The following is a 24,977-nucleotide window of genomic DNA, read 5'->3' on the forward strand; positions in this document are numbered from 1 at the left end:
TGGTTCTGGATTCTAATTCAGTGTAGATTGGATCACACAGAATACCCTGACGTCTGTACCGAAGCCACCCTCGCAGTTCTCACCATGCAGTGGGTTCCAGGCAGTGCTCTTGGCCTTCAAGACGATCTGCATAATATACAGCCTTATACCCAAGAATTTTTCCCTCCAATTCTGTAGCATCTGTTGCAAAACACTGAAGAAGGAATGGGAATTCTCCAGGTTCCCACGTGGTTCAGGCAAACAGAGAACTGCTTAGAAGGCAGAGTGGTCTTTTTTCTGGGTCTCTTTCCTGTGGGGTGGACAGGCATGGCAGACTCAGGCTTCTAGGATATGAGGTATTCGATCTTCTGTGGCCTTTCTCACGTTTCTGTAATGCTTGTTAGAGATATTTTTTACGGGTTCTCTTCTGGAGTGTGTCTCTCCAAGGAGATCTAACTCTGTTTTGTGACAGCTTTCAAAGACTGTCACCCAAGTCAATGGCTTGATTCAGGACATGTGACTGAGAAAGGGCCCCACAATAGAGAAGAGCTCAGTAGAAGTCTTCATCCGCACTGGAAGGGGAGTTAGGGTACAGGCATTGACTGCCTGGGTGGAGGCTTCCTTGCCCTTAGATGTTTGGACACGACAGTTACGGTATATAATACCCTTTCCAACAACCACGCCAGGGTGTTTGTGACATTCAGCAATGGCCACTTTTCCTAGGTCAGACAGGGTGTGTGCAATATGTTATCTGAGTGTTTTACAAATAACGGGGTTTTGTGCTTTCTGCTCACCTAGATTCTAGATGAACTGTGTTTTGTTTGTATTTTATAGGGCTGTGGATTGAATCCAGGACCAGGCCCATCCTCTAACCCAAACCCTAGCCTCATCTCTCTTCTCACCTTTTACTTTGAGACAGGATGCCACTAAATTAAGTTTCATCTATATTGACTAATTGAGTGTCCCCTTCACTTAGCCTGGTCTTGACCCTTTTGATACTGGATACAACATACTCTTCCATAGTCAATGTTCATTCCTCAGTCTAATATTGCTGGAATATTTTTTTGCTGATGAGTATTATTGGTTACATGAATATAACACAGGTTTGTTTATTCATCGCCTTGCTGAATAATAAATAGAAAATTATGTAGCTCACAGTTTGGAACTATGAGGGGGCCATGTGTGCATCATTTGACTGTATACTCGGAAGTAGGTTTGCCATGTCATAGGGTACATGTCATAAGTAGGTACATATTTAACTGTACTCTAAACTTTTTTATGGATGAAGTTGTTCTTTGGTAATTTCGTTCATATACATTACTCATTCTGATTACCCTCTCCCCATCACCTTCTTTTATCTGCCACCTATCCCTGTCAACTCTCTCTCTTCTTTTCTACTCCTTGTTTCTCCTGTGACCCAATGGCTTCAACCAAGGCTATATATGGCCAAGGGTTTGAAACTATCCATTGGACACAGTGGGATCACCATTGTCCTATATGGGACAACAATTGTCCCTCTCCCAGAATCTACCAGTAGCCAATAAATAGTTCATAGGGAGGGGTAGGACCCCATGAGTCCCTCCCCAGTCTGTGATTGACTGTTGACAGGCTCAGTTCAGGTCACCTCAGCTGCTGGGAGATCATGTTTTAAATGATTGTATCATGCCCCACAGATAGCATTTTTTTTCATCCTCTTTCCTTCCCTTCCTTCTGCCTCTTTAATTCTTTCTGCAACATTCTCTCGGCCTCGGAGGGGATGGTACAAATGTTTTATTTAGGGCAAAGTACTCAACTGTCACTTATTTTCAGCATCTTAAGCAGTCTCGAGTCTCTGCATTTGCTGCCATTCATTGCTTCTGACTGAGGCTGAATGTAGCATTTGTCTCTGGGCACAAATATATGTGTTTAGAAGGCCATTTGATGCTATGTCAATTTGAGCTTTATCAAATGTGGACATGCCTCAGCCTAGAGGTTCATCATCTCCATGATGCATACTCCAAGAGTATGCAATTAAACAGAGAGTTCATGAAAGAAGAAATACAAACGGCTGAGAAGTATTTATTTCTTTTTGTTGTTGTTTGTTGTTGTTTTTCGAGACAGGGTCTCTCTGGTAGCCTTGGCTGTCCTTGGACTCACTTTGTAGACCTGGCTGGCCTCGAACTTACAGCGATCCACCTGCCTCTGCCTCCCGAGTGCTGGGATTAAAAGCATGTGCCACCACTGTCCAGCTCTGAGAAGTATTTCTTAAATGTTCAACATCCTTAACTGACAAGGAAATAAAAATTGAAGCTAAAATTTTATCTTAACCCACGTCAGAATAGATACAATCAAGAAAATAAATGGCTAAACAACAACAAAAAAAGTTCTTCTGTGTATGTGGAGAAGGGAGACTAGGCATTCACCATAGATAGGAGTATAAACTGGTCCAGCCATTAGAGAAGCCAGGTTCTTCAAAAAGCTAGAAAGAGATCCACCATATGACCCAGCAAGGAGAGATTTCTAGAGGAGTTCTAACTGCTGGTTTTACAAGCGGGAGAGGAAGGCTATCGGAGGAGTCAGCTGTCCTGTCAACTGAGTCTCCATGGGGCTTTTCCAGGTAGGCTAGGGTAGCTAAAGCCTGGGGCCCTACAGAGAACATGCCCGAACAATGCAGGAGGATGTTCACGTGTACATGGAGGGATGCTCAACCCAGAGACTCTGCACTCTGGGTTCGTCTACAGGCAGAAGGAATATAGAATGCCTCCAACTGCTGATAACCACGGAATTTTAACTTCTTAGATGTTATATTGAATGGTGTTTGGTTTCTTTCAAACATCTTTTCTGGAAGTTGAGCACATTCTCTGTTAAACAGTAACCAGTGTGTACTTTCCCATCTATAGTAATGTAGGAATTGCAGTTTCTTGGCTAGGTTATTTTTTAAACCATCTGCTTTCCAGACCCACCAGCTCAGTCTGTCCAATAGCCCTAAGTGGGGCTGAGCCCACACTAAGCTTACCTATAGAATTTAGTTTCACATATGACTTTAGCATATGTTTTTCTGACTGGAGGATAAAGTCACAGACAATTCAATAAAGGATATGCTCATTTACATCAAGCCAGTCCACATACTGTCTAGAACTTTCTCCCTTAAGCACAACACAGGTAACCATGGGGTATCAGAATTGCCTCCATTTTATTCAACACTCATGTGCCAGGAGTCTCTGTTTTCCAGCTGTGTTATTGCTGTGTGACGATGTCAGTGCAGTACACAGAGCAACTCATCAAATCCCTGTGATCCCCTACAAACGGACACTATATTCCTGCCCCGTGGGTAGGGAAAGGGAGACCAGGAGAGTGAGCATTGGCCCAAGCCACACATCGGACTCCATGTGCGCATGCTCGTTACAGTCCTCCATGCAGTCTCTTCTCACTTGTAAAACTCACAGAAGCAAAGTTCATCCAACACCCTCTATTGTGCAACTGCTGGGTGGGTGAGTCAGCAACACCTTTGCCCCAGGAACTCTCTGCTTATTTGGGGAGATGGCTAGAGTGATGGTTGTATTGCAGTGTTAACTGGAGCCCGGAAGCAGCAGTTAGCTCTGCCTGAGCCAGTGAGGATGAGGGTCAGAAAGGCGCGTTCAGCCTTTCAAAAGAAGAGTGTGCAGGAGCCAGAGTTCTGACTTGGCACCAAGCAAAGTGTGTTTTAGCGATGTCACACTGTGCCTTGCGGTGCAAGACGTTAGGGTGCACTGTGAATGGCTGCAGGGGTCATGGTGGCTGGTGAGTTGTGGCAGTTGTGGCAGGGGCATGTGGGGTAGGCTGAAGAGCAGGACGCCACCTTGACCTAGGAGGAAGCAACCAAGGCTAAGGACACAGAAGAGATGTAAGGAACACCTTCTAGAAAGATCTGGCCTGGACATCAGCATCGCAGTCTTCCAAAAGCAAAGGAGGAGGAAGGAAGGAAGTTCACACGGCTGGGTGAGTAGAAACCAAGCATTTCAGAAAGGTTGACGGGGCAGGTGCAGAGTGAACTATTTACAGCATGTGAGTGGGGGATGGGGACAGGAAAGAGAAAAATAGAGGAGGAAGAGGAGGAGGGGGAGGAGGAAGAAAGGGGGAAAGGTCACAATGTTTGCCTAAAAACAGGAAAGGAAGAAGAGAGGAGAGAACGGAAGTATGCTGGTACCTTTGGAGGATCCAAGGTGCTATGGCTGGGCGCAGCCTCTGCTCAGCCTGGCTCAGCTGGCTTCTGCTTGGGTCACTCAGCAGCAGCCATGCCCATGACTCCACTGTAGCTGTGGCGATCTCCACCAGAGACAGCCTATCAGGATGACAGGAGGCTCCCTTCAGGGGCACTGCCTTGGCATGCAGGCAGCTCCCAGATCTGGCACATCAGCAGACACGTGTTAGCTGAAGACAGAAGTTAAAGCAAGTTAAAGCCATTGCCAGGCTCGCTCCAGGGAACAGGGGCTACTTCCAAAGTACTGCTTTTTTCCCATAAAAAATAATAACTGAAAAGCCAAACACCTGACATTTACATTGGCCATTATCAATCCTGATCTTGATGACTTTTAACCCAAGTACTCTTCCCAGACATGAGGGACCTAAAGACTTGTTTCAAGCCAAATTATTATTTCCCTCGTGGCTGGTTATAAGTAGCATAATTAGTGGAGAGAGCCATTTCTCTCAGCAATTATGATTATTACCATGCTGGGCCAGGAGGATCGTGAGCATTCTAATGGTGCTGTGGCTGTGGATAAGGTAGCGCGTCAGGTGTTCGCTGCCCAGGAGCCTCCTGATGCTGGGAGTCTCATTTCAACAAGGGGTTGGGTTACCACACACTTTGCTGGCTGCCTGCTGCAATACTGGCCTCCGGCAGCAGGCCAGGAGGCTGACAAGGAACCCCTGGCCCTCATGGAGAGCAGCATGGGGTTGTGAGCTTGCTGCCTGGGAGGAGCATCGTGTGCACAGTCCTCAGTCATGACACCAGCCCAGTGTTGGTGAGCCCGGGCATCTGAGATGTACTGCAAGAGTAGTGTGTAACTGGGAAAGCTGGACCACACACATAGAGGATGTGACTGGCCTCCCAGCAGCTCACTGGCCTGCAGAGTCTCCATTCTGTCTCACTTGGAGGTTGGACTGTGTGTAGAGATGTCTGAAACTCTTCGGAGCCCAGAGGATGGTAAGGTGAGCACCCACCTAGCTCTGTAATACTCTCAGTTCTGTTACAGTTAATAAGTGGGTCAAGCAAGGTGTGTGCATCTGAAAGGCATGGACATCAGTGGCCAGCTTCTTAAAGTTCTGGCATGCCCTTGATAAGGGCAGGATTCAACAGATGTACTGTCAACAATCTCTTTGCATCTTGAAGTTTAAAATGCGCTCTCTCTCTCTCTCTCTCTCTCTCTCTCTCTCTCTGTGTGTGTGTGTGTGTGTGTGTGTGTGTGTACACATACATACATACATCTTGGACTTCAAACCTTTTTATTGGGAGGCAAAGGGGGAAATTGTGATAGATGAGCATAGATTATAATGATGCATTATCTAAACCTTAAAAAGCTTTGGAGAAGCATAAAAGAAAAATAAGGTATTTTCCTATTCTGAAATAAGATGTTGAATTTGGTTAAAGATAAAAAAAAAAAAAAACTGTAATGATTTCTGGTAGCATACTTTCGGAGATGACCCCTGGTTGCCAGATCTGTAGAAAAGACTGAGATAGTCTACAGAAGCTAGGGGTTTGGTGATTTGCATATTTTGGTGAAAGGCTGATGGAGTAAAGGTGTTTCTCACCTGAGCCAAAGAGGCTTCGGGAGTGAGTGCACCTGTTTTCAAGTATGGGCCTCATTGACTTGAATTTCCCGGGCAGAAGGTTTGTTTTTCTTTTGGGGAAGAGGCAGGAAAGCAAACCCCCTAGTTTTGAAAAAATAAGCCCCACCTACCTTCTGGACCCGGCATTTCCTATAAATGTGAACTTGGCATGCAGGGGCAGAATGCGGTGGGAGCATCAAGGACATAGAGGAATTCTCCAGTCGTTTGTCTCGATCTTCAGTGGACCTGTGTCCTCCCCTGTGTGGTCCTCTTAGTCACCGCACACTGAGCGGCTGTGCAGAGGACAATACATTGAGCGTCACTGTTGCTTAAGCCTGGGTTGGGTTTCAGGGGGCTGTTTCTCGGGTCCTGAGACATATTCTTGCCTCTTGCTAAATCTCTCTGTACTCAGTAGTGCAGTGACAAGAAGGGAAGGGATTACCTACCACTTGGAGAATGAGCGGCAAAGGGACCATAATGCTCAGGACAGAAGTATTGTCACCCCAGTCCTGGACATTATACCCCCATCGTTTCTTAGCCCCGCCCCAAATCCAAACTCCCAATAACTTCATATTCTGATTCCAAAACACATTTGTCTGCTTACTGCTATGCGTCCACTTCCACCATCTGTGGTCCCACCACTCTCCCACCACTCAGATATTCTAGTGGCCTATGAACCAGTTTCTCTCTCTTCCATGTTGGCCCAGCCTCCTTCTAGCCATCTTTCAAGCAGCCAGAACAATGACATCACCACTTCAGCTTAAACCTTTAAAGGTTTTCCACTGGGCTAACAACAAAATCTTTGTCTCTGTCCATACTTATGGCCCCTGCATGATGCAGCCCAACCCTACTGATCTCACGCCTCTTCTCCCGTGACTCCCAAGGGCCAGCCTCTCTGGATGACTGTGAGTCTTTGCTAGAGAAAGATGTCCAACAGAGAAAAAGAATACGGACGGTATTGAAGACCATGGAAGGAAGACTGTTCTTGATATCAAAAGGAAAAGTTGGTTTCAAGATTATTTCACCCCACAAACATGGGTATATTTGTGAGAGATACAGGACGCATAAACGGACTTCAGAAACCTCTAGATGCTTTGGACCCTCAAATTTTATCTCCTTACCAGCTTCATTAATTTCTTTCCCAGGATAATGTAGCTTATAAAATGCCCCTGTCAGGAAGCACAGTCAGTATTTACTGTGTTCCAGGTACCGTGCTGGGCACAGTGTAAACAGATACAGGGGCCTTCTTAGCATTTGTAAGCTTCTGGGGGGACCTAGACGATTACAACAGAAGATAATTACAGTTCGAGGTTTTACAAGGTGCCATGAGAACACATGGGTGGGGCACCCAGCTCTGAGCTAGGAGGTCAAGGATGGCTTCCCAAGGGAAGTGCTATTTCAGCTGAAGCCTGAAATAGTGGGAAGTAGGACAGAAGGCAGGGACAAGAAGTCAAGGGTTCCTGGCAGGGGAAAGGACCCATGTAAAAGGACAACTGTCCCTCAGCCTTCATAGGCATTAGTTCCAGGACATAGACACACACACACACACACACACACATACACACACACTCACACTCACATGCACTCACATGCACTCACACACACACTCACATGCACTCACATGCACTCACACACACGCATACACACACACACAGTAAAGGCCATAATATATGGATGTCCAAGCTCCTTACATATATACACATATGTGTGCATATAATCTGCACCCATCCTCTAGATGTAACAAGAGTGTAATTGTTACTGTCATGCGAATAGCTGTTATACATGCTTTTAGGCAATGGTGACAAGAACGGAGACTGCACATGCTCAGTGCAGATGCAATTCCTTTTCAAATACCCAGCACAGATGGCAAGTATATCTGCAGATGGATATTCTGTAGGTATGAAAGGAACCACTGGATTAGGGGGAAACGTGGCATTTTCGTGAAAGCCAGAAAAATTCAGGCTGGCTGCCACATAATGTGAAAAATGGAACAAAAGAAGGGAAAGGAAGAATGCAGATGGGGAAACAGTGGCCCATGAGTTCAAAGCCTCACAGGCTGCCAGAAGATCTTTCCACCTGTCAATAGCAAATGCAGAGTGGGATTGAGGGACTAAGGCCAGAGATGTTCCTGGGCCATCGGAGGCTGTTTTATAACCCAGTGACATAATGTTGAGATGAACCAATACAGAAGCAGGAAAGGCAGGCATTCTTTCGTAGAAGAGTGGCTCTGGAAGAGAGAATCTGCAGCACTTGGAGATAGATTAAGTGGTGCAGGTCTGAGAGAGACAAGGCAACAAGAATGACTCCCGTTTCTACCATGAACAGCCCTGCCCGAGGACCATTCGCTAAGGTCTAAAAGGAAGTGGGGGACACAGTGAAGTCATACCTGACAAGGAAAGGCTTCCTCCCTCCTTTGAGAGATGAGAGCTGGCTTTTTTGTGCCATGGTCCCTGGAGAGTCTTCACACTCTAAACCTGTCTAACGTTTAGACAGATTGAAGGAATTCTTGAGTCCATCCTAGTATTGCCTTAGCTGGAGCTGAGGTGCCAAGAAGGATCTTCTGCCATTAAAAAAAATGATATTAGAGGGAAATATTGAGTGGCCAAGGAAATGGCAGTGTCTTGCCAACTCTATCATTCTGTGCATCTGTCTCCAGAACACTATCCACTTTGGACATGATGATGCCAGCCCCTGGGGGGATGAATAAAGGTGTTCACATCCCTCCTCTGCCATACGCAGGCACTTATTTACATCTGGGATGAGTACATGTCTGGGCTGTGTGGTGTTTTATAAGCTTAATGGATATGTGAATGTGGGAGAGACAGAGACATAGCGAAAGATGACAGTAGATATCTGCTGGAGACACCATCCAATTAACTTAATGTCTGTGACATCATCCCACTTTAGTGGAAGGCTTCCTTCTGAATGAGTAGCCCTTGTTTTACTCATCATTTAAGCTCTTGTTAAGCTGCGTGGCTCTGTGAGAGAGCTCCTGTAGACACTTCTCAACATCAGCACCCTTGACATTGGTGGGCGACTCCATGCTGGGGCCTCAACCTACTGGATGCCACCGTGCTGGCAATCAAAGGTGCCTGCCAGCATAGCCCTGCGTTCACTGGGGGACAGAACTGCCCAGGCAGAGACTCATTGCACTTGAGCAGTGGTTCTCAAACTCTAGAATCCAGACCAGGAGGAGCAGCCTTTCCAGAATGCTCCTTAGCATCTGAAGTGCGTGGGGCCCTGTGGGACCTACTGAGGGAGAAATTCTACAGGGAGCCACAGCGGTTGGTTTAATGAGCCCTCCATGGCTGCAGCCACACTAGTTTGAAGACACTAGGACAGATGCATGGTCACTAAAGTTTTGTGAAAAACAGTTACATGAACAAAGACTTTCAATAAAGGTTTCTTTCTTTTCTCCTTTCCCCCTTTCCTTTCCCTTTAAAAAAAGAGCAAGTAAACCATTTCTCTCATTCATTTATTTTGTGAACTGAGGATGGAATCCAAGGCCCTGTGTGTGTTGGAAAAAGTGTTCTAACACTGAGATATACCCTCAGCCTTTATTGTTGTGAGGCTTTTGGAGTGTTACGGTACGTGTGTGTGTGTGTGTGTGTGTGTGTGTGTGTGTGTGTGTTTGTATTTATGTGTGTGCATGTCTGTACGGGTGTGTGCATGCTTGTGTATGTGTGTATATGTATGTGCATGTGTGCATGTCAATGAATGTGGAAGCCAGAGGACACCTCAGCTTTATTCCTCAAGCACCGTCCACTTGTTCTTTCCTTAGAAGACTGGGGCTCAAGAAGTAGGCCAGTCTAGCCAGCCAGCAAGGCTCTGTGCTCCCCAGTCCTACAATTTAAAACACTTGTCACCACACCTGGGCATAGAACTCAGGTCCTTGTCCTTACAAGGCAAGTGCTTTACTAACTGGGCCACCTCCCCAGCTTGCCCTCGGTTTTGTGAGACTTGAGTCTCACCATGTAGCTTATGCTTCCCTGGAACTTGCTGTGTAGCCCAGGCTATCCTTGAACTCATGATCCTCCCGCCTCTGCCTCCAGCTGCTGGGATCTCAGGCATTAGCCCAGGCTATCCTTGAACTCGTGATCCTCCTGCCTCTGCCTTCCAGCTGCTGGGATCTCAGGCATGTGGCCATGTTATCTTATTTTTGAAGCTCAAAGATTATTACTATGTCTCTGTTATAGAAAATTTTAGAAATACATAACCAATTTTTTAATTTCTTGAGAGGTTTGCTGTGTTGAAGAAAATATTTTTACCTTCATTTCCAAAGATAAACAGTAGCAGCATACTTGGGAATAAATAAACATATGTAGAAACGTTTTAAGTAGCATAAAAATACGTTGCCTGGCCTGTGGTGTAGTAGAAACCCTCTGTTGAGTTAGCAGGTCACTGCCCCTCACTCCACAGCCCTTCCCTAACCCTGCATTTCCCTGATTTCTTCCTTAGCTTTTTTCCTCCCACCTCTGTCTTCACTTGTCCCCAGTCTATTCTGAGTATTGACTAAAGAGACAGAGTGTTCATGTTTATTTAAGTGTTTATAATAAATCCTAAAATTTAGAAAAGGTCAAATCAAAATTCTGTTTTTTTATGTTTTTTTTAAAAATTCTTTGCATTGCTAAGAAATTCAGTAAGTCAGTATCCCCCATAGAATACAGATTTCTGAGCAGTAAATAGATTCCAAAAGTCATTTTGTCAGAGAAGAAATAGGTGCTTCAATTAATATTTTTATTTGGAAGAATAGTATTCCAAAAGAAAAATTAGTATGACTTGATTTATAACCATGTTCATTGTTAAACATGTATATTCAAAATCTGTACTGTCACCTGCATACTACTGAATAAGACTACCTTTATAAATCTGATTTTCTGTTGTACATGGTATGCAGGAGGCAAAAACAAGCTACTGTTTCAAATTTGAGGTCATATTGTATTGTGGGTTGTGGCCTTGATTTAGTGATTCCCAAACAGCTTTTGTGGTGATATTTTAGCGAACTGACTTTAAAAGGGTGTGGGGGCCACATTTCATTGCATTCCGCCACACTTCTTCTTGTTGATGAAGATGTTGTTGATGATGTTGTGGTTGTTTTGGGACACGTTCCCTAAAGTTCTGATCATTTAACTTCCTCCTCATGACTGCTGGGGTGACAGGCCTGTGCCACCACCCTCAGCTTATGCAGTGCGGGGGAAACCCAAGCAAGGCTTCTTCCATGCTATGCAAGCGCCTCATGAGCCGCCTCCCAGCTTCCATGCTTTGTGGCACTTGTTTCAGTTGTGTGTATGAGCGCATGAGTCAATACAAAAGGGTTGTCATTCTGACTTTTAAAAGGTTGGAGACGCTGAGTGGGTAGAGTAGAAGGGAGGGTTTATGGCAGAGATGGCAGGTATAGCCAGGTCTCTGGTGACATCAGACTTGGTCAAAGAAAGCTGGGAGGTGCCTCCCACATGTAGAAGAAAGCAGCAGCAGAGCTTCCCCTCAGACCTTAACACCTGGAATGTGGAACCTAAGTGCCAAAAGGAAGGGGAAAGAAAAGAAAACATAAAGGGGTTGGCATTTTCCCTCATCCTTAGGAAGGAAGATTCTAGAACTTTGGGTTGATAAAGTTATAAAAACAAAAGAAAAAGTATAAATCTATACATAGATCCAAAAGTGTTTCATCTCAAATAACTGCATAAACTTACTCAGTTAAAATGCAGCAAATATGAGTTGGGGCATATAAAGCAGTGGGCAGGATATGAGCAATATTTTAAAAATGTGCTTTGTTCAGAGTGACATAGATACAAAGGGTGAAAATTAGTAAATAGTTGGTTGCCCATTCTTCTCTGTGGAGATTCTGTTCCAGGCACTGCGGCTTGCTGTCTCAGTAAGAGTCTCGTTCACCCCAGAACACGTTTGTCTGCTCAGCTGCCTGCTTAGGTCTGGAATGCACAAGAGAGGGATCTTCTCATGTCCACCCATGACCTCACATCTCAGAGCTTCAAACAAAACTTTGCTGAGATTCAAACCACTATGACCCCCAAGTCCTTCAGCTGAGGCTGTCAGTTCTGAAATAAAAAAAAACCCGCATTTCAAAGCCATACATTGGTGGGTGGTGTGTCTGTGTTGCTACCAAACCTTTTACATTTATCTGTTTATTTATTATTCATTCATTCATTCATTCATTTGGTTAGTTAGCTAGGTGTGTATGTGTGTGTGTGTGTGTGTGTGTGTGTGTGTGTGTGTGTGTGTGTGTGTGTGTGTGTGCACGCATGCGCGCACATACACATCCTTGGCAGCATCAAGCTGAGTCATCTCACTAGCCTGTCATTACTATTTTAATCTCCTATACCTCCTGACAGTCTCATGACATCCAGATTTCTAGAATATTTTGTGTAGTTCTGCCTAGTATCCAGTCCAGCCTCTCTAACCCCTATGGCTATATGTTCAAGATCCTGCCTCCAGGGTTTCACAGTTCACAGGTGGGGTCGGGGTAGGGGGGAGTTCCGAGGCTCTCTCAGTCCGTCCAGTATACACCCACAGCTGGGCAGTGCCTTAGGAAGAAAGAGACCAGGAGCTAGGGAGAAGTCTTGCTTGGCAAAGTGCTTGCTCAGCAAGTGAGGGAACTGAGCCTGCACTCACTAAAAGCTGGGGGAGGCAGAATGCATGTGACTCCAGCTCTGGGTGGGTAGCCTGGGGAGTCAGCAGAGCTCTCCCTAGCTAGCTAGTCTAGCCAATTAGTGAGCTCCAGGTTTGGCGAGAGGCTCTGTCTTAAAAATACAAAGTTGGGGACAATAGAGGAGGACACCTGACACTCATCTCTGGTTTTTTGACATGTGCTTATACTGCACATGCAACCTTGTGTGTATGTACGTACACACACACACACACACACACACCACCACCACCACCACCACCACCACCACCAACACCACCACCACCACCACCACCACCACCCCCAGAAAAGGAAAGAGGAGGCCTGCTAGCCGCCTAAGCATCTTGGAAATTTGGTGATATAATCTCTTCTTCCCAGAGGCCATGCTCCTGGAAGGCAAAGTACTTATGTACCACATCCAGGGACAGACCTGACTGGGTGATGAGGGAATGAGGAAAGGACAGACAGACAGATGGGATCAGACGATGGTCTGGGCTCTCAGTTGGAGAAACCACAGCAGCTCAGAAGCTCAGCATGTTTATTATATAAAACTGAACAGAGATGTGGAGTCATTTTACACACCTGGACCAGGAGGTGGGGTTATAGTGTACACCTGGAACTGGGAGGCGGGGTTATAGTGTACACCTAGAAGTGGGAGGCAGGCTTAGCCAGAAACAGTCTCTGTAGGGGAGCAGTCTTCAGGCCATAAAAATCCTGAGGTGAGAAACAATAGCTACGGTGGGCATTTTCTACACACTGCCAGTTCTTGCATGAGGTCCCTGGAAGAAGACTGCCATGCCTCCACGCCTGAGGCTATGAGGTCCTTGATTTGGCCATGCCTATGTCAACACACACATTTGCTCACTTAAGCCTTTCTCTTTTCCTTATACTTGTGTCTCTTTCTTATTCTCCTGTGTTTCTCAGAGGGCCTGTTCATGAATTATGTCTCAGGAAGCCAGTATTGATGACAACCCACTCACCTTGAACTGCACGCCACACCACAGTGAGCACCAGAGCCATCTGTAGAAAATACCTTTCTTTACTAGACAGATAGAGCCTCTTTCCCTGTGGGTGTCCAGAGACAGAAAGCCGAGCTGTTCAGAGAAGGCCTGTCTTGTGCCAGGGAATTTAGATCCACCAAGCTGTTATCTCTTATAGTTGTGTGCCTCCTAAAAACCTGAATTACAGGTAACTAATATTCCTTCTGAGTGCCAGAGCAAACTGTAAACCTTTAATTCCCAGATGACTGGGATGTTAATATTCAAATAGTTCCTTTTATAGTCTGTGTGTAATGATTTGGTTGTCTCCAGACCTCAGTAATAAAAGCATCCTTAAAAGGTTCCAACTTCACAGCATTTCTGTGCAGTATCTTTTGGAAAGACTTTTGAAGTCCACTGTGGAAGCAACTAAGACTCCAATTTCTTGGGTGTGAACTGAGGTTCAGAGAAATCTTCTAAGAGCCTTGGCGGAAGGCACCAAGGCGGGATTAGGCTAAAGCAAACTTGACTTTGAATCTTGCCTGGAAATAGGACATGTTCCTGGGCTCTTTTGGTTATCTCTTCCCATTGTTTTAAAACTGATAATACTTACCTACATGATACCATATGGCTGATGGGTGGGGACACCTGGCTTATATCACAAGCAGTTCACATCCCTCTTTACCTCATTATTAAAATATATGTAAATATTCCAAAATTATTGTGACTGGTCTGCTCTTATGAGGAAACTATGCTTCTCCTTTCGTTCTTATAGTGTAGCATGCAAATTTCCATGTCTAAATTAGTTTTGGATCAGTAACCACCTGTTACTTGACTAATGTACGGACATATACTAATATACACCTGTACATTGTTCCACCCAGCCTCATCCCACACACCCAACTTCTATTGCCAACAGAAACATCAAGAGCAGGGTACCCATGATGCTTTTACCAACCACCCCACCTGGCACAGCCACATACAGCCCAGAGGCTCCCAGTAATGATCACCTCCGAGTGCCTCCACAGAAATGTTTTGCACAGAAATGTATTAGAGATAAATATCTACACATGAACAAATGTGATGGCAGAATTCTAAGAGGAGAAAGCGTATGAGCCAGTTCAAGGTAGCCTGTCTGGAAGACAGAGCATGTTGTTGGGAGAAAAACGAAACAAAACAAGCAATGGTGGGGGGATATGTTCTTGCAAATGAATGACTTTAGACTCCTCCCTGCCATGTTCTCACACTTGAATCTCCTAACAGCCTCAGACTCCTGAGTCTTGGCCTCAGACTTTGTGAACCAGTAGGCCTGTGGCTAGGACAAGTAATATTTTCTGGCCCAGACAATGCTGCCCCTACTGGCCCTGGGAACACACTGTGTGAGTATGTGCAATTTATAATGAGTTAATGCTTTTCATATTTTCAACCTGTAACCACTGCAATAGCGCTGCAATAACATGGAAGTTCAGGGTATCTCTGTCATATGTGGACTTAAAATCCTTCAGGCATACATCCAGGAATGGGAGATCCAGCACCATTTTTAATTTTGAAAAGTTAATTACTACCTATTTCCTGTTTTCATTTGACATTGCCATAACTGACCAGAAGCAAACATAAATCACAATTCTAAATGATACAACTCTCTAGTCTTTGCAGGAAATTGACTCATAAAACATCATCTCCTGTCTCAACAGTGCTTTATAACAGCTACTCAGCTAGACAAATGCTAACAAACATGTACATATCCCATGGCCAGCAGTGACAGGGGCTCTCTGGCTGTGTTTGCTTACGGGTCGGTGGCTAACTCTGCCACCATGATTGGGCATGCTTGTGTGTTCAAGGATGGCTGCTTATGGGCCAATAGTGTCTACTGGAACAATGGGGAAATTATAGCATCACATTTTCTCCTCCCCCAGCAAGCTAGCCCAGGCATGCTGTCATGGTACAGGCTGAGGAGCAAGGCCCAGAGCCAGCCCAGTGCCAGTGGCACTTTTCAGATGTTGGCTTGAATCATGTCTGCCAAGAACCAAGACATTCTCCTGGCTGAGCCAGGACTCAGAGCAGAGGTTCACGGCAGAAGGCATAAACATAGGGAAGAAGCAAATCTTGCTGGTCACTACACCTTCCACAGGCAGGAGTCCTCCTCCTGCCACAGCACTTGTCACCGTCTCACATCCTAATGACTTTAGTGGCGTAAGAAACAATTGATGTAAGAGATGCCAGCAAAAACAAAATTCTTTTTTGTTGACAATGTGATTGTTTACCTATGAGAGCCAAGGGTCTTTAGTGAAGCTGCCATCGTCGATAGGATATGTAGCAAGGTAGTTGGCTTAAAAACTAAATAGGTAAATAAATCAGTGTCTTATTGGCTATACTCAATTGCTTAAAAACTATTTATTCAACACTGACTGAATACCAAGATGGTCCTGGGCAAAAGAAACAGAATCCCTTTCCCTCATGGAGCTAACCCTTGAGCTGAAGAACTAGAAAATAAACTACAAAGATATGGATGACAAGAGCTGCAGAGAAAAATCTGTTTTTCCAAATAAGATCATAGATTCTAAGGATTGAGTCATGAAGATGACTTTTGTAAATACTGTGATATTAAACCTCCGGTTAAATCGGTAACCATTTTAAAGGAGTGATAATATCTAGCACTGGGCATTGTGGTCCATGTTTAGTCATTGGGGAGTTGTTGGGAAAAGTAATTCTGGTCCAGCTATATCATAAATATCATAAGATCTGAGAAACACATGGGAAGTGAGTACCCAACCTTAATTTGCATAAAGTACCAGTAGACTCTGCCAGAATTCTCATCTGAGGGTTTCAGTAGAAGGTCCTTGGAGTTGTAATCCTTGTGATAGTGTGTTTGTTTGTCCTTCATTCTTAGCATAACCGAGCATGCTCACATGTCACCAGCCTCTCTGGTAGCCATTGCACAAGTGAGCAGAACCCACAAGCTAGTCTCACAAGTTCCTCACGTGGCGACTATATGCTAAACTTCAGGAGTCCTGAAAGCTTTGCATCCATGCCTGGGGCACAGCAGGATCATGGCTTGTCATTTGACTGGACACAGCTAGAGATGTAATCAATTGTTTTCACTGAGTCACTGCTGAGTGAGAAAACAGCCATGCCATGTGAGCCAGGAGCTCAGAGACAGCACAGGCAGGTCAAGAGTAACCAGAATGGTCCACTGCCCTGCTCCCACTTCCCCATGTTCCCAGGGTGTGTGCAGCAGTGGGAATGCACTGAAAAGATACACAGCTTCTTTTTCTAGAGAAGCCATGTGCATTGAATGGTATAAACTCTGGTGTATTTGTTTATGGGGGTAAGGTGTATCTGCCCAGAAAGTCAAGGCTTCCTGGGATTTCTGTTAAGAACTTGGGTGTACTCATTCATAATAAGTCTCCTGAAGTCCCAATTTCAGCCAACACTAAGAAGAAACTCTGTTCCTTCGATCATGGGATTTGTATAAGTAATGAGTAGTGGGGCAATTACACTTGGTACTCTAGGCAAGCCAAATGAGAATAGAGGGTGAGTCCTAAAGACTATTTTCAGACTGCAGGGATGTCTATGCCAACTTGAGGATGCTCACACGAAGCCCACAGTAATTTCTTGGAAAGCATCCTCAGTTCAAGTGATTGAGCCCACATGCTCAAGGGAGAACTGAGATGGACCCTATCTGTCTCTGTCGCCTCTGCCTCTCCCTCCACCTTCCCTCCCTCCCCTTCTCCTTCTCCCTTTCCTCTTCTTCCTCTCTCTCTCTCTCTCTCTCTCTCTCTCTCTCTCTCTCTCTCTCTCTCTCTCTCTCTCTCTCTCCCTTGCTCTGTCTCTGTCTCTCTCTGTCTCTGTCTCTCCTCCCCTTCTCTCTCACATGTTGAAGTGTGTGTGTGTGTGTGTGTGTGTGTGTGTGTGTGTGTGTGTGTGTGTGTGTGTGTGTGTATTTCCAGGAACATAAATACAACATGATTGGCCTGTATAATATTACGTGTGTGTGTGTGTGTGTGTGTGTGTGTGTGTGTGTGTGTGTTGATACATCTACAACAACATTGCACCTAGGGCTCAGGGATGGCTGACGAAGAGGAGGGAGAGGAGTGGAAACATGGTCAGAACCAGATGAGCAGGAGTTTGCTGCGAGGTTGTGTGTCCCTGAACTGTTAGAAGCTCCGCCCATAAACTCTGATCCTTTTAAAGATCTCTTGGGCCCACCGCACAGCTCTTGGTTTCTTCTTTTATCAGTTCATCTACAGTGAGCACAAATCACCCTCCTCCTGAGGGGAAAGGGGGGAGGGACTAGAGAGCCTGAAGTATTTCTGGAGTAGATTTTTTAAGACACGACGAATTTAGCTATTTCCATAAGCATGCTTTAGAGGCTTATTTCATGGTGGCTTGTAGCGCAGTGGGGCAAATTAAAATTCTCAACTGGCTGTAAATGTGAGAGGCGAGTGCTTGCTGCAGGGCAGAGGATGGATGGCCTCGCTGGTGCCATCTTTTCCCAGGTTCAGAGCAAGTGATGAAGATACCTGTTACAAGGTTGCAAGGCCTGAGCTCCTGTCATACAGGTCTTGAATTAACTACCATTATGTGACTTTCTGGGACGTGGTTTCCTCCTCCTGACCTCATTTTCTTCTTGTTGTTTAGAATAACCATAAACAAGAGCAGCATCGGGTGCCATAGGCCATTTAGTCTTAAATATTATTGCCCTTTTAATTATTTCTCAGTAATTACTTGTATTAAACCAGGTCAGTTTTACTGCATTTGCATGACATTGGAACACATAAAAAATTTAAAAGCGCGTTTTATGGTTTCCTGGGGGTGAAGGTAATTTCTGTGGGTGGGGGTAGAGTGACTTCTGGGGATTGGTAAACTTCAAAATTTTTAACTAGGTATTGGTCAAATAATTGTTATACAATCTGGGCATGTGTTTACCAGGGAGGTAGACTTTACTACAAAGCACAAGCCAAAATAATAAAAAGGATTTGTAGGGTTTTAAAAGGAAAAAGAACGATATTCCAGCCTTTTCTGAGACAATATTACCTTGTAGCCCAGGCTGGCCTGGAACTCGCTATGGAGCTATGGCTATCCTGAAGCTTGGACCACTACTGCCTCAGCCTCTTTAGTGATGGCATTAGACTGAGATGCCATGCCTGGCTTCTGCAAAGTTTTAATAAAACACTTTCCTTTCATCTTTTCATAGTTCTTTTGCACACTGTCAGCCACAGAGATTTGATGACTTAGGACTGATATATTCAGTAAAGAATGAATATCAAGCAGATGTTGAGGCGTCTTTAAAAGTAAGGTAATGTAGCCCTGTGGTAGTGGCCCTCAGGAAGCAGAGACAGGCAGACCTCTGAGTTTGAGGCCAGCCTGGTCTACAGAGCAAGTTCTAGACAGCCAGCGCTACACAGAGAAACTCTGTCTCGAACCCTCCCTCACAAAAGTAAGAGTAATGCATCTGCACCCTCTTTTTCGAACATATGACTCAGCAAGTGTGAGATGCAGCTCAGAAGGAAGTGTGTGTGTGTGTGTGTGTGTGTGTGTGTGTGTGTGTGTGTGTGTAAACTTCAGAATTCTAAAGCCCAGTTTCTTAAACTTGCTGCATGCTAGTGTTTCTAAAAGGTTACAGACCTAGAGAGAAGGCTTAGGGGATAACCATAACCATGGGTCAAGCATGAGGACCTGAAGTCAAATCCCCACCCTGTAAAAACCTGGGCATGGCTGTGTGTGCCTGGAGCTAGACACTGTGAAAACCTGGGCATGGTTGTGCGTGCCTGTAGCTAGGCACTGTAAAAACCTGGGCACGGCTGTGTGTGCCTGGAGCTGGGCACTGTGAAAACCTGGGCATGGCTGTGTGTGCCTGGAGTTGGGCACTGTGAAAACCTGGACATGGTTGTGTGTGCCTGTAGCTGGGCACTGTGAAAACTTGGGCATGGCTGTGTGTGCCTGGAGCTGGGCACTGTGAAAACCTGGACATGGCTGTGTGTGCCTGGAACTGGGCACTGTAGGTAAATGGGAACAGCAGGAATGCTAGGGCATGAGGAGGTAGGATAAGGTAGACTAAGCAGGGCACACTTCTTGTGTATGCATGGGCACACACGTATGTACACAAGTGTACATATACCAATGTACATACACCACACACACATACACACACACACACACAAATTAAAAATAGTAAAATATTTAAAATAAAAATAAAAATAAAACATTTTGGCCTAGGTACACACCAGAACTTTTGATCCATTGTTCTGGATGTTACCCAGCATCTACCTCTTTCAAGGCTCCCAGGCACGCCAAGGAGTCATGTCACTGTGGCCACTGGCTGAGTAGAGGGAAGGAGGCTGCTGTTCTCAACAGCAGATGAGCCCAGGGAAGAACTGGGCCTTATTCGTTTGCCTTCAGCTAATTCGTCAGCGTGCCACTGTTTGCCCAGGCCTGTAGCTTCAGCATACAAGAATTTATTATATGTTTCTATAATGAGTATGTGTTTGTTTATAAAGCCTTAATGTCCTGTCTGGGACATCATCCTCTTTAGCCCATAAATGTATAAATGACAGGGGTGGGGACCACTTTAAAGAGGCTTTATTTCAAGGAGAACTGCAGTCTAAAGGACACTTTAAAGGAAATCACAACAATCCCACAATCCCTTTCTTCAGCTCCGTTTGTAGCTTTTCTGCTCCTGCCCTACTGCCTTCATGTAAGAAGAGGAAATGAAGAAAGACAGTCTCTGTGGAAACTCATTATCTCCCAGTTTGCCATTAGACTCTCGCAAGTCAGGTCACTCCAGGGTGAAGAGCTCCTGTGCTCTATGGAGAACTCAGTGCTTCACATAACTGCGTGCTTACTGCATCTCTGCATCCTTTCTAATCTATGGGCTCTAGCTTACACTGAGTGCCTTCAAAAGATGCCCCCCACTGTACCTTATAGTGCCAGTGCCCCATACTATGTCCAAGAAGCAGCACTTAATAAGACTGGAAGAGCCTCCTGACATTACCAAGGAAGTAGAGGCAGACCCTTGAAGGAAGCCTCAGAAGCAAGGATCTTAACTATCTTCCTCACCTGAGAAATCATGCAGTTAAAGGGCTCCTTGCAGGAAGGTGGCAAAGCACCATTCACTTGAGGCTTTAAAGCATCAACATAGATCGTGCAGAGAAGCCTATGATACTGATGTCCCTGAAGAAGCCACGCTTCTGTGGAAGAAACGCCCTTCCACACCACCAGGCTGTATAAGTGAATGCCTAATCACTGCTCACTCATGGGGTGTTTTTATCCTGGAACCTTTCTAGGCTCAACAGACGAGGCACGCGGACCCATCCTCTCCTCGCTTTCACACTGATCACAAGCCATGTTACTTGCTGCATTATCCTCAGCATGTATCTGCTGGCTATGCTCCTCTGTTAGACTTGGCTATTTCCGGCCTCCTTATCCAAGCGTACATACTGCTATTACACAGGGCCTGCATTCAGTCATCAGTTCCCATATTGGGTAGTTCACAACAGTTTAACTCTTGTTCCAGGGGACCCTACGCCATCTTCTGGCCACTGAGAGCACCTGCACACCTATAAACAAAGACACAGAGAGACAGGCATGTGGGCACACACCCACGCACACACACACTATCTTACAACCAGCCTCTGAACAGGGTCCTGTGCTGAGAGGTTGGCAGGAATTAGCATAGGATAGATGATTTCTCTCCAAACACCCAGCAATTGCAGAAGACGGCATTTGGAAGTGAGTTGCCCGCGCTGTGATACTGTCTCATGGTTTCTTAGCAAAAGCTCTGGACATTTAGCTTCTGACCTAAGTCCACATTAGCCTGAGCTAGGAAGCCATAGCAACGCTGTCATTTGACCCCTGTTAGTGGTGGGTCTCACTTTTCCTGCCTCTCCAGCTGGGCTCTAATGGAAGATCAAAGAACTTCTCAAGATCTGGCCCTCTCCTTCACTCAAGTGGATTAATGTTGATGGTTAAGTCCAAGCTCTTGACTCGGACTTGGAGTAGCAGTGGAAGCAGACTGACCTGTAATTCTGAGTGAAATCAAAAGACAGTGGCGAGCTGCTGCACAAGTAAATGCAGGAAACTGAAAACCAACTGAAAAGCTTGGGTGAGAGGAGCAAGTGACATTTAGATTAACAGGCTAGAGTTCTTGCCTGTGCAGCCACTAGACAAATAAAGCTACAAAGCTGACAGTTACTGGTTTGGGTAGACATGTTTCAATTGCTCCATAGTAACTAATGGCTCTCATGTAAGGCAGTGTGGAAGGGGAGCGTTGCCCACCCCTGACATGTTAAACATCTCTGGACAGCCACTGCCAGCCTCTTGCAGTTGGGGAATCTGACCTCTGCCAAAACTCCATCCCTAGTCTAAGGATGCTCAGTTGCCACAGCCCTGGAACTCAAGCCTCAGGAAGGCAGGCTTACCTCAGAATGCCAGGGCACTCTTAATGTCCCGTGGACACCCCCTTTTACTGGCTGCATAGATAAGCCAAAGAGTATGGGAAGGCTACAAAGCCCCAATTGAGGTGCTGAGTTCTGCTGTGCTCAGCAAACTTGCTAAAATAAAAATTTAAGTTTATAAAAGCTAGGAAGTTTTAAGTGCCCTAACAAATTTTGCCTTCATGCTTGAGGAACTGAGCTGGAGACCTGGCTCAGCAATTACAGTTCAGGGTGCTCTTCCAGAGACTTTAGGTTTGATTCCCAGCACCCATGTGGCTGCTAACAACTATTTCTAACTCCAGTTGTAGAGAATCTGAGACTCTCTTCTGCCCTCCACAGACGCTGTATAAGCAGGCACGTGTGCTGGCAAAACATCCATGCACATAAAAAAATGGAATAAAATTAACTTATAAGCACTTGGCATTGAAAAAATTTTTACTCAGGTATGGCTCATTGAAAGCGCCGTCTAATCGCTCAGTAGTATCAGGGACACCGTATGCCAGATGTTTCCTTGCTTGTGCCTTATTTGTTTTTAAGATTATAATTTACTGTGAGGATCCCTTAAAAGGGCTGTCTGCCTCTCTGAACATTCTCATGAGGGTCTCAAACAGCTAATCTGAGGGAAGAAAAAATGACCATATCCTGCCCTGCAATTATCCTGCAGCCTTCTGTTCCCAAAAGGAAGATGCACCTTTCTGTCCTCTGGATGTTGATGACAATAGGTAGGGACTTCACTCATCACCCATTGAAGTGAAAACTTTTAGGATTTCCAAAGAAGTGTATAGTCACATATGCTCATGTCTCTTTCTCACGCTTAGAGCTTGAGCTGGTTTCAGCAGCACAGTGTTGGTCCCCTGTGTTACCTCCTATATGGAGTGTTAGCTCCCTTTTTGCGTTTAAATTGGATTTTCAGAAACTAGGATGGTAAGTTTCCAGAGAAAGGACAGCATTTAAAATATGATTGTCTGAGGAACTGAAGATAGTGTCTCACTTCCAGGAATGGCGTTTATTTGTTTTGGGTGTGCTATTTCAGACAGCTAACAGGTTTGCAGAACTTATAGGGAATTTTCCTTCTTGCATCTGAATGAGCAACTTCAACCCTGTGTCTCTTACCTTGGATAGCTGTACTAGATGGTGCAGTGTGTTCCTAGAAAGCAAACAGCAGCTAGTGTTGACGGAAAGTCCCTCAACCTGTGGAACCAGGTCAGTGGGGCTCATGGTATTTGACTGAAAATTCCAGAACACCGGATCGAAAATGCCTTAAAGATGTGCTAGCTCTCAAAGTCAGAACTCTGGAGACAGTGGCTTTGGGATTTGCTCTCTGTGCTATTACTCCATATTACAAGTGGTGCCTTTTGTCCCCAGTATGCCCTCTGAGTCACAAGCCCTGGAATCTCCAGATATATACATATACCCCACACACATTTACACACATAGCCTGGAAAGGAGAAATTGGTGCTGGTGCGTCACGTTCCTGGAGGGGCTTGAAAAGCATCTTCTGGGACCCAGTGCACTTGATGCAAACTTACATACACCTGGAGGAGATGCAGGGAGTTGCCAGAATCTTGGGGGTGTGGGGCAGTGTCTGATGATCTCTCCACCCTCACTTTCTACAGCATAATGTCACCAGGCCTGACCCTGTGGAGAGTGTATGTGGACAATCACAGTGCTCTGATGATGGTGGCAAAGACTGTTTGCCTGGAGACGGTGATGTACAGCAGGAGTTTCTGCTGGCCTAGTCCTCACTGCAGAGGAACTGCCCTGTCCTGAAAACTCTCCCCATGGCAGACAGCCTTTACATCTCATTGGTCAAAGTGGATCGATCACATGTTCAAACCTTCATACTAAAAGAGATGTGTTTCAGTTACCAGTAACTTGACCATCCCCCGCCCCAGAGGTGACAGTTTAGAAAGTGACTTCCCAGGGCTGGAGTCTGGACTGGGTTCAGCTGGCTGGATCTTCTGTTTCACACAGTGTCTTCTGACCTTACAACAGTCAAATCTCCCTGGGATCCTACAAGGCATATGTCTTTTTTTTTTCCCCCTCAGGGTCTCTCACTATGTGGCTGGCTCCTCACAAGCACAGTAGCCTCAGAAAGATTTGTGTGTCTGTACATGGTGGCCAGCTTCCAGAAGTCCATACAAGTGGAAGCTATAGGGCTGCTCCAAGTATAGGCTGAGAAGCCACCCAGCAGCCCTTTGTCACTCTCTTGGTCAAAATAAGTTTCAGGTAAGCTCAATCCAGAATGTCCACCTACCTTACTGATAGGCTTGACAAAACCATAGGACCAAAAGCAAGCAGGACTTTTTCAGCCGTGCATGGAAACAATCTGAGCATCTAAGCACATGCCAGGCATTCTGAGACCCCTGGCACCACTCAGAGAGATGGCTGGAAAGGTTCTGAGTAGGATGAGTGATTAGCGGTGACCTCAAACTAACCTTTGGGTGGTATCTGCTTTGCAGCATTATAACCTGGACATGGTCAGTGATAGTAAAGCCCCCAGATGGCCTTTGGGAATTTAACAAATGTTATGAAGGTCAGAAAATAACAAACACCCTGTATCTGAATTCCATTTGTGAGATCTAAATTGACCTGGACTTATTCTCCTGAAAGAATACTTGATAGAAGAATAGATTACCATACATCTAGAGTAAACAAAATAAAACTACATGTGGGATAAATAAACACTAAATTCAGCAGTACTATGGTTGGATCAACTGAGGCAGCAAGCCCTTTGCTATACTGTTACATAATCTTTTGTGCATATCTGACATCATGTATAACCCTAAATAAAATGATGGAGTGAGTCCTAGTGAACTTTCTTTGTCAAAAATGCATTTTTATTATATATTCTTTAGTCACTTCATGCATGAATAAAACAGGTCATCACCATCTCCCAGTCACCTCCTCCAACTCCCCTGAAATCAACTCACCCCTACAACTTCCTCCCAGCTTCACATCTCCTTTTGTTTTCTTTGAGAAGACTCACATAACAGACTTTCTGAATGAGAAGAAGTGGTTTCTCTTAGTAAGCAATAGTCTGCAGTTGCTTCTCAGTTCTTCCTCCCTCATGGGAAGCTCTCTCTGCAGAATGACTGGGTGGTCCTGGAGAGAGAGCAAGAGCAAGAGAGAGAGAGAGAGAGAGAGAGAGAGAGGGAGGGA

General features: G+C 45.3%; 1 protein-coding gene across 14 annotated transcripts in view; it reads left to right on the forward strand.

The window, feature by feature from the left end:
* The window catches only part of Thrb (thyroid hormone receptor beta), a 327,017-nt gene that overhangs the window by 159,106 nt on the left and 142,934 nt on the right, over positions 1-24,977 (forward strand). Inside the window, exon 1 of one of the 14 annotated variants that reach the window (XM_051140227.1) lies at positions 3,420-3,936. The exons of 11 other annotated variants lie outside the window; for them this stretch is intronic. The gene's annotated coding sequence lies outside the window, so the exon portion shown is untranslated. Of the gene's footprint in view, positions 1-3,419; positions 3,937-5,124; positions 5,146-23,921; positions 24,045-24,977 lie in introns of those variants that run through there. 2 more of the 14 variants (XM_051140242.1, XM_051140235.1) reach the window with 2 other exon arrangements.

This window comes from Acomys russatus, chromosome 3, assembly GCF_903995435.1.
Source record: "Acomys russatus chromosome 3, mAcoRus1.1, whole genome shotgun sequence".
NCBI lineage: Eukaryota > Metazoa > Chordata > Mammalia > Rodentia > Muridae > Acomys > Acomys russatus.